Source organism: Apis dorsata, unplaced genomic scaffold (assembly GCF_000469605.1).
Source record: "Apis dorsata unplaced genomic scaffold, Apis dorsata 1.3 scaffold_92, whole genome shotgun sequence".
NCBI lineage: Eukaryota > Metazoa > Arthropoda > Insecta > Hymenoptera > Apidae > Apis > Apis dorsata.
Genome location: NW_006263390.1, coordinates 957,616 through 967,165, shown reverse-complemented (window position 1 = coordinate 967,165; position 9,550 = coordinate 957,616). Strand labels below are relative to the sequence as shown.

The following is a 9,550-nucleotide window of genomic DNA, read 5'->3' as shown; positions in this document are numbered from 1 at the left end:
CTTCTAATCATTTGGATCGTTTTATGAACGCCTCCAAAAGTTTCTAACTTTAGATTATAATTCTTCAAAAGAATTCCAATTATTTGAGTCGTTTTATGAACACCTTCAAAAGTTTCTAATTTTAGATTATAATTCTTCAAAAGAATTCTCCCAATTATTTGAATTATTTTATGAACGCTTCTTTTTGATTTTATTCCACAGAAGAAAATTTCCTTAGTTTCAAAGCACAGCTTTTCGAAACAACATAATCTTCTAATCATTTGGATCGTTTTATGAACGCCTCCAAAAGTTTCTAACTTTAGATTATAATTCTTCAAAAGAACTCCAATTATTTGAGTCGTTTTATGAACACCTTCAAGAAAAAAGTTTCTAACTTTAGATTATAATTCTTCAAAACAATTCTTCCAATAATTTGAATCATTTTATGAACGCTTCTTTTTGATTTTATTCCACAAAAAAAAAATTTCCTTATAGTTTGGAAGCACAGTTCTTCGAAAGAACATAATCTTCTAATCATTTGGATCGTTTTATGAACGCCTTCAAAAGTTTCTAATTTTAGATTATAATTCTTCAAAAAAATTCTTCCAATAATTTGAATCATTTTATGAACGCTTCTTTTTGATTTTATTCCACAAAAAAAAAATTTCCTTATAGTTTGGAAGCACAGTTCTTCGAAAGAACATAATCTTCTAATCATTTGGATCGTTTTATGAACGCCTCCAAAAGTTTCTAATTTTAGATTATAATTCTTTAAAAGAATTCTTCCAATAATTTGAATCGTTTTATGAACGCTTCTTTTTGATTTTATTCCACAAAAAAAAAATTTCCTTATAGTTTGGAAGCACAGTTCTTCGAAAGAAAATAATCTTCTAATCATTTGGATCGTTTTATGAACGCCTCCAAAAGTTTCTAACTTTAGATTATAATTCCTCGAAAAAATTCTTCCAATCGTTTAGATCGTTCTACGAGCGCTCGAAAGAAGAAAATTTCGTTCAAGAGTTCGCTTGATTCTTCGAAAGAGCGATAATCTCCCAGTTCTATTGAGCGTCTCAAAGAAAAAAGTTTCTAACTTCTGTAATTGTAATTCTTCGAAAGAATATTTAGATCGCCTCTTTTTGATTTTATTGCCTTACATTTTATTTCCTCAAAGAAGAAAGTTTCGTTCCAATTTCATAGAGCATAGTTGTTCGAAAGAAATAAAGTATCTCGATCCATCATTCGTCCAATAATAATTTTTCAAGGATGAATCGACGATTCATTCCGTTCGAAGAAAAAAAAAAAAAAGGAAAGGATTAAAATCTGAACTCGTTTCGATATTCTCCAATTAACCTTCGATTCCTTTTTTTTATCCCGCAACGTGACGCGCCAATTTATCTAAAGGTTTACACCGACGAAAGAACGGATAAACCTGGTGGAACGTGTTAAACGGTATTAATACGTTTACGTTTATGTTCGATTGGATCAACCGTTTGGGAATGAAAGTGACAATGAGTGGGTGTTCGTTATGCGATCGATAGATGCACCGTTTGACGCAAACTATCGTGACCTGTTTATCAAACCGTTCGCCATATTTATCCGTTATCCTTAATTTATTTCTTCATTACGTTTAATACATTATTATTTATAATATCGATCCAAATTTCCATAAAAAAAAAAAAAAAAATGTTTGAAAATTGCGCTGATATCGTGCAAGAAAATTTTCTAAGTTGTAATTGTTAAAAAAAAGTTAATAATTATCGATTAATAATTTTCTAATTTATAGAATTAGAAATAAATTAATAAATTGGAAAAACTATTAAACTCGCTGTGATTTCATTTTAACGTTAATTACACGCTCGTTTTCATTCCATCCAACAACTTGTTATTTTCTGTCTTCTCGTTCGTTCCATCGAGCCAATAAATTATTCTAATTAATAACACGAATTTGTTTTCCATCTTATTCTTGCTTCCAATAATAAAATGTTAGTTAAATTATTTTCAACCTACGTAAGCGAAACATTGGAATGTACGAGAATAGCAAAAAAAAAAAGTTACGTAAAAATTTTGCTACATCGATATAATTTGCGATATAATTCGAAGGCTATGACTTTTTTTTTTTTCTTTTCCAGGAAGAATAATTTTAAACAACGTCATTTTTAATGCCAAGCTCAATACGGTCGATACTAATCGTTATACGTAAGAAATTACGGCAAACTTTACTGCAGAGAAGATACACGGAACTTGTTGGCAACTGTGATTACGTAAATCAAGTTTAATCAGCGCCTCGGTTTCTAACAGCTCGTGGGACTAATTTTGTTTACTTGTACGAGTTTACGACGAGACCGGTCTTTTCTCGCGGAGGAAAATTTTCGATTCCGCGATGTATTTCGAGAAGAGCACCGTACCTTTAATTTTTTCGAGAACGATCTTCTATACCCATTCCAAGGCAAACGATAAACGGTAGAGTCGAGGGCTATTCCATTATCCCGATTAAAATGGTTAATACGATTTCTGAACTCCTCCTCGAAAGTAGAAAGTTAAAGGTAGAAACGTTCGAAATTCCCAAGCGAAAAGATCCTTGGACGAAAGGTATTCATTGCGGAAAGATTAATCGATTTACTTGCGAATTCATTTAGCGGCGAATCGACAGATAAGATGGATGTACTTCTTCTCCCCTCTTCCCTTTCCAACAGTCCCACTCGCGAGATTTGTTCTCTGTGTGTGTGTGCGCGCGCGCGTTACGAGTGCGATTCAGTGGGGGAAAAAACGGAAAAATTGTTTGAAAACGCGAGAACGAGAGAACGCCATTTTCATGTGTTCAAAACTTCGTATATCGGGCCTGAAAAATCATTAGTCTAATTAAGTTGAAAGGAATTGGCGAGCGGATCGATCGGTATGGCACAAAGGACTTAATTGAAAGTAATTCTTGTAGGAAATTACGTAGGACGTAGTCAAACGTCGCTCCTTTTGTTCGCTTCCTTTCTGCCTTACATTTTCTCTCTTTCTCTCTTTTCCTTTCCATCCAAGCCCTCCTCCCGCCCTCTGATAATTTATTCTGGATTCTTAAAACGTCTCTTGGATACTATCTAATTTTTTTCTCCTCGTGGGTGGATTTTATCTTCTCACGGCAATAACGAATTCTTTAATTATTGACAAAAAAAAAAAAAAGAAAAACGATGTTAGTGGACGATGGTGAGTTAGACTCGATTTCGATTATCTATTGCACTTAAAAGAAATATTGATAATATTTACAAAAAAGTATTACACTCCTTTCGAAGATTTTTTTTAATATATTGTCATATCCATTCTAACTTTAATATAAATCGAGAAACGAGAAATTAAATAAACAATTAAAAAATAATTAAATTAAATAAATAAATAAAAAAAGTAAATAATTTTTGTTTGATTTTTATTTTACCAATTAATTTACCATTTAATTTTAATTTAATTTTAAATTTAATTTAACTAAAAATTAAATAAAAACTTATTTACATTTGGATTAATTTATCTGTAACATACGATTAAAACCTGATCTAACCTAATTTAAATTATTTCGAAGAAAAATTTTTGTTAGTAACTTTTTAACGAAGAAAGAATGTCTTTTTATTAATTGTCGAAATATTTCCTGGCATTATTATACTTTTAATTATCGATTTTTATTTGTTTTATATATTTAAATTTTCTTTATTTTATATGAGAAAAGAGGTTATTATGATTAGATTATTTTGAATATTACAAAAAGAAATAATAATTTAAGAAAATTTAAATTAAAATAAAAAACATTGATGAGCAAATGAAAAACATCTTTCACTGATAGAAGAAACAGTCGTATCGAGATAGGATTGCCAAACTGTTTGCCACGTCAATAGATGATATCAGTTGTTGCCGCAAGCTTTCGAATTGTCAATGTTTTTTTTCACGAGCTCGTAAAACTTTATCCTCTTACAGGCAGAGCGACCACCTCTCGACCAGTCTCTTCCTTTCTCGCGCAACAAATCCACCCGTAAATTCCACGATGAATTAAATTCCAGACTGAAAATGGAATTCTCTCCTCGATCGTGCGGGAGTCTATAAACGTATTTTTGGTTAGGTTAGGTTTGGTTCGACGCAAACGCAATCGCCATTTTTTCCCGCGAGTATACGATTTTAAGAGGCGAGATCTTGGAAAAGAGGTCAACGAAAAAAGTCGAGCAAGATACTCGCCAAGATATTTGCGACGATATTGTATCGTGAATAGAAACTTCCATTTTCGGAAAAAACTGATCTAAAGTTTTTAGTTTCGAATATCGATTTTCTAGATTAATTTCATTCAAGTTTCTTTAAATAAATATTCGTATAAGGGATAAAGAAAAAAAAAATTAGATCGAAAATTCTTAGTTTTTTTTTAACATAAGGTGTAAAAGGAAAAAGATAAATAAAACACGAAGAATCGATTGTGCAATGAAAGGAAAGAAAAAGTAAAGGAGAATGGGAAAGAAATGGGCAAAGATCGAGAGATGGATTCTCGATTAGTCCTTTTGTTTTTTTTTTTTTTTTATTTTTTATTTTTTTTTTATTTCCATTTCGAAGCTGTAAATGTTTTCCGCCATTTCCTCGAGTCGAGGAAGCACGAAAAGAGCAAAAAAGCATTTGCCTCCCCTGCTGCAATGAACGCGATTGCCATTTATTCTCTGTCTATCGCGTTGAAAAAGGTAAAGAAGGAAGAGGTATGCAAAACGAAATCGAAAACAATTTAATTGCGAAATAGACCGAGATTGAATTACCGATATAATTTAACGGTGAAATTTAAAAATTACATTTGCGTAGCAATTTATATTATCGACACTTCATTCTGTTCAACGTGCATGCTTCTTTTAAAAAAATTCTTTTCCGTTTCTTCTTCCAAACTTACTCATTCCACTCGTCAAAAGATTTCTTCGAACATCTTTACTTTTTTGTCCTTCCACCTCGCTACCTTCAAGGATAACTTCTTCGGGGTCACGAAGTCTTAGAAGTAAGATTTTCCGCAATTTTCCTTTTCTAGCACTTTCTCCACTTTTATCTTCATCCGTACCTTTTGAAATATAAATCGAGGTTAAGAGAAATCAGTCTTTACCTTTTCATTTCATCCGTGCGATTGAATTAACCAGTTTTAAAGATACTATTGTTTATCTCGACGACGATATTTTATATTCTCGAAAAAACATATTTTAATATATAACATATTTGCTAGCTTAAATCAATTCGATAAATTTGCATTAAAAAATAAATATTATGTATCTATGCGAATATACCGATACGCGATAATTTTCAATTGAATTTTAATATTTTGCTGACTCATATCCTAACCTATCTTATTTGAAGTTCGTTTGTTCTAAATAAAAAAAATTGTTCTGCTAAATCTATCGTGAACAAATTATAATATATGGAATAGAAGCATGGTTACGAAACTATATAAAATCGTTGAAGATAAATACAAATTTCTAATTCGTTGTTCACAGTCATCAATTCGCAGAAAGGAAATGAAAATAGCGTGGAAATTGTACCTCTTTTTCTATCTCTGTTATGTTTCTCTGTTATGCACCATATCTTGTGGAAAATCTTGCGATAAACTTTAATATTGCAATTCTTCCGAAAGAAATTTTCCATAACTATACTTCCATATACTAGGATACAATCGAAAAAGGTTTGTTTCGTTCGCCATCTTAAAAATTCACCAAATCGAATTTATTATTTGTAGAGATATTTGTAGATAAATATGAAATCATTTTTGTTATGCTTAAAGTCAGGATTCGAAGACCACTGAATCTAAGATTTTCATCATCTTCTTTTATCGATATTTTGATAGTTTCTCGATTATCCATTATCGCATGATTATATAATATAACACGATTTTTATGCCAAGAATTATGAAACAAATTATCTGCGAAACAAATAATCGAATCAAGCTTTATTTTTAGCGAAGCACGTGACCGCGCACACAACGTTTCATCAAAGCAAATGGAACTAGGTTAGAATCCTTTTCTTTCTTTTCTCTTGATTTTTCGAAAGCGGACGACTTGCACGAGCGCAAGAAAACGAAATTTTTTACACAACACCCATTTCCGACTAGTTTGAGTGTGCACTACTCATATCCTAAATTCTTTGCGAGAATAAAGTTTATAACGTTCGTAAAGAAAACCACGCGAAAGAATCCGAACAAGCGACGCGTCCATATTGCGTTTATGTTTATCTGTCGCGATCGTTTATCTCGATCGATTCTTCGATGTATATACACATATTCGACTTTGCGCGATATCGATATTTCCTAAAAGAACGAATGAGAAACACTTGTTAAACTCGATACATGTCTCGAGGGATATTGTATCGAATCTCTCTCAATCTAACCTTTCTTACAAGTAGCTATATAATTGAACGAGAATATTATAGATACGAATTTGGAAGCTTTCTTGAAAATGTTTCACGACCGATGAACTGTACACGATACATCAGGTAATTAAAAATATAATTAAAATCGTGGCGAGTAATTAACAATAGAAGCAATATCTGTAATTATTGAAGCGAAATGCGATCGTAATTCTTATCCGGTTATTTTCATTAAAAATAAAGAGCTACTAAGTTTCATAGATCGAAGCAACAAAAGTGATTTCGATCTTCCTACTTTTTAAACGTTCTTCGCTAGTTTTTTTTCTTTCTTTACGATGTTTCTCTCGCTTCCTCGATCAAGCTTTGTACGACGAAAGTGGAACGTGTTTTCTCCTTAAGCTGTCGTAGTTCTCGCCTTCTGTAAAATATTCGAGTTTTTTTCTAGTTCTCTCTCAACTCGAAACGTTCTTCGTTTTTTCATTCGATGTGGCTTTCGTACGAAAGAATGTTCCACAATGGAAGTTCGTAACAAAACGACTGCAATTTCATTTCACTGTATTAATGGACGCAATAACAGAATCATAACTATAAAAATATAACTATAGAAATGTTATTTCGTACAGCGGAATTGCTGCTTGTACACGATATCGCGTTCATATTCGAAACCAAAGCCAAACTTCTGGATATTAATTGCGGTCTGCAGCTTTCTGACGGAAAGTAGAGAGAATTTTACGTAGAAAGTAAGGAGAAACGTAAATATTTAATAATTTATTCGACGAATCGAACGAAACTAGCCTTCCCTTGAAAAGCAAATTACTTATTAACGAGAGGAAGAACTTGATAAATCTTTCATCGCGAATATAAAATTTCTCCTTTTCCATATCTCGCGTCTCTTTTTTCACTTTAAGCCACGATATCCGATTTTCATTCTCGCGAAACATGTTTGTGTCGAAAGAACCCTTTCTTTCCTTCTCATCTTTTCGAACTCTACAGTACGTCTCTGTTAGTTTCGTTATTCATGGCAAAGAATAAACGCTTGGAAAAAAAGCACGCGGTTCAAAATCGCGACAAAGAAGATTCATCTCGCTTTCGAGCAGAAGGCGTGCTTCAAAGTCTGTCTCTCAATCGAATCACATGCGCGTTCCTGCATTGAGGAAACCGATTTCAAAGAAGCAAACGGAAATCGATCCGATCATCGGACGAATTGCCGATTCGAGTTTTATGTTTGAGAAAAGAACAGGTTTCGATAGACTCTATTCTCTATAATCGCGTTGAAAAGCTGTGACGAACGTCGGTCAATAAAAGTCCAACCTACCGTAGAATATCGATCGACATTGTTGGCCTGTGATTCAAGATGAACAAATACCGAGTTTTCCAATCTTTTTTTCTGCAAAAATTCTATCTTGTTGCCATCGAACATATATCGAGCTTTTCTTTATATCTGTTACGAAATTTCGAGAAAACAATGTTTCATTTTGAAAATTATTCAGGTCAATCGATGAATCTTGGAAATGATGACAATACATTTGATGATATCATTCCATATATCTAATGTTAGATTTTTCTCGAGAAACATCGTTGAATAACCTTGACCATGTTTAATAAATTGAACTTGAAATACGTAATACTCGGTTATAAATGATTTCAATATCTCATGTGACCATTCACGTGACGAGTATAGATTAAATACTTGATTACAATCAATGATTCAAGGATTGATATAACTACAAAAAAATATCATGTACAACAATAATAAAATTTATTTGTTATGAAAACATTTTGTGTTTTTATTTATTACTATATAATAAAATTAGTGGAAATTTGTTTGATTTCTTCGAAGATATAGTAAATGATAATTAAGTAGTTTCTTTCAAGTTTTCAAAGTTTGCCAAAGACGTAATTCTACAAAATAGCGCTTATAATGATATCTTGTTTTCTGTATGTTTGTCTCGTACAAGTCTAAGTGTGTGCCAAACATAGGCTGCCAGATAAAACATAATCTTAACTAAAATTAACTTTGATAATATTACACCGTTTACATTTCTATCTTTAACTTTTCTTTGTTTCTACTACTTAAATATTACTAATAAAAAGTATTTACTCACTTACTTAAATATCGTTCCGCGATACAATCTCGAGAAAACATGGTGACGTTTTGATGAAATAAAGGTTAGGAAAAGAATTGGACAAAATAAGACGATCAAAGATCGAAGAACTAAAGTTAATAACGAAATTGTATTTCTTCTTTTTATCGACGATAATAAAATACAAATAAAATACAAAGATCTCGAGTGGATTAATATCGGTTAAGATTGAAATTTAATCCTTGAAGTTTTACGCGAGAAAGTGGTATTTGCGCTAAGCTGTTACAATTAGTATGTATCATACACGCGATAAAACACGTATGATACCTGTAATTTTGCCGACGCAGCTTCTATGCTCGGTGTTCTATTCTAGCTAGGAATCGGTGACAATGCTGTGTTCGCATACACGGAAATACGAGCGTAACTCGCATGTACCATGTATGCAATACGTTCTCGTCCAATACGTATGCTTCCACGACTCGTGCACGTTCAGACTACACTATCCATTATATGTATACCTCGTTTAATCTCTCGTGCTTTGCATCCCTTTCCATCTTGAATCCGGCTAATTCGAACACGAAGCTTCTATCCTTACGAATCGTGGCAACCTAACCTAATCTACGAATCCACATCTCGATCACGAATGTTTCTAATCTCACATTTTACGGGAGTTTATACGTGTTTTCGTTTTCTTTCTCTTACTTTATATATATCTTATTTTTTTCTATCGTTATAATTGTCAAGAATATAATTAAGCTTCGTTTCCAAAGTGATCCTTATTCTCAGTGCTCGCATCCTTTTTCATGATGAATTCAAACACGAAATTTTTATAACGAATCGAGTAATCTAACCTAATCTACGAATCCACATCTCGATCACGAATTTTTCTAATCTCACGTTTTACGAGAATTTGTACGTGTTTTCGTTTTCTTTTTCTTACTTTATATATATCTTATTTTTTTCTATCGCTATAATTATCAAGAATATAATTAAGCTTCGTTTCCAAAGTGATGCTTATTCTCAGTGCTCGTATCCTATTTCATCTTGAATTCAAACACGAAATTTTTATAACGAATTGTGGCAACCTAACCTAATCTATGAATCCACATCTCGATTACGAATGTTTCTAATCTCATGTTTTG

At 32.3% G+C, this 9,550-nt stretch overlaps 1 protein-coding gene and 2 long non-coding RNA genes across 6 annotated transcripts in view; 1 reads left to right on the top strand and 2 right to left on the bottom strand.

Moving 5' to 3' along the window:
* Positions 1 to 9,550, top strand: part of LOC102678239 (E3 ubiquitin-protein ligase MYLIP) — a 57,046-nt gene that overhangs the window by 23,142 nt on the left and 24,354 nt on the right. The gene's annotated exons all lie outside the window — the stretch shown is intronic.
* Positions 4,719 to 8,145, bottom strand: LOC116185067. Of its 2 annotated transcripts, XR_004149809.1 has the most exons (3): positions 7,640 to 8,142; positions 5,505 to 6,742; positions 4,719 to 5,032 (listed from the first exon to the last, which is right to left on the bottom strand). It is a non-coding gene; the product is annotated as an uncharacterized LOC116185067 (long non-coding RNA). The 2 variants fall into 2 exon arrangements; XR_004149808.1 differs by having other exon boundaries at positions 5,505 to 8,145.
* The window catches only part of LOC102678109, a 1,283-nt gene continuing 359 nt past the window's right edge, over positions 8,627 to 9,550 (bottom strand). Inside the window, exons 1-2 of one of the 2 annotated variants that reach the window (XR_421175.2) lie at positions 9,260 to 9,535; positions 8,627 to 9,021 (exon numbers count right to left, since the gene is read on the bottom strand). This is a non-coding gene — a long non-coding RNA (uncharacterized LOC102678109). Of the gene's footprint in view, positions 9,022 to 9,259; positions 9,536 to 9,550 lie in introns of those variants that run through there. The other variant, XR_421176.2, reaches the window with a different exon arrangement.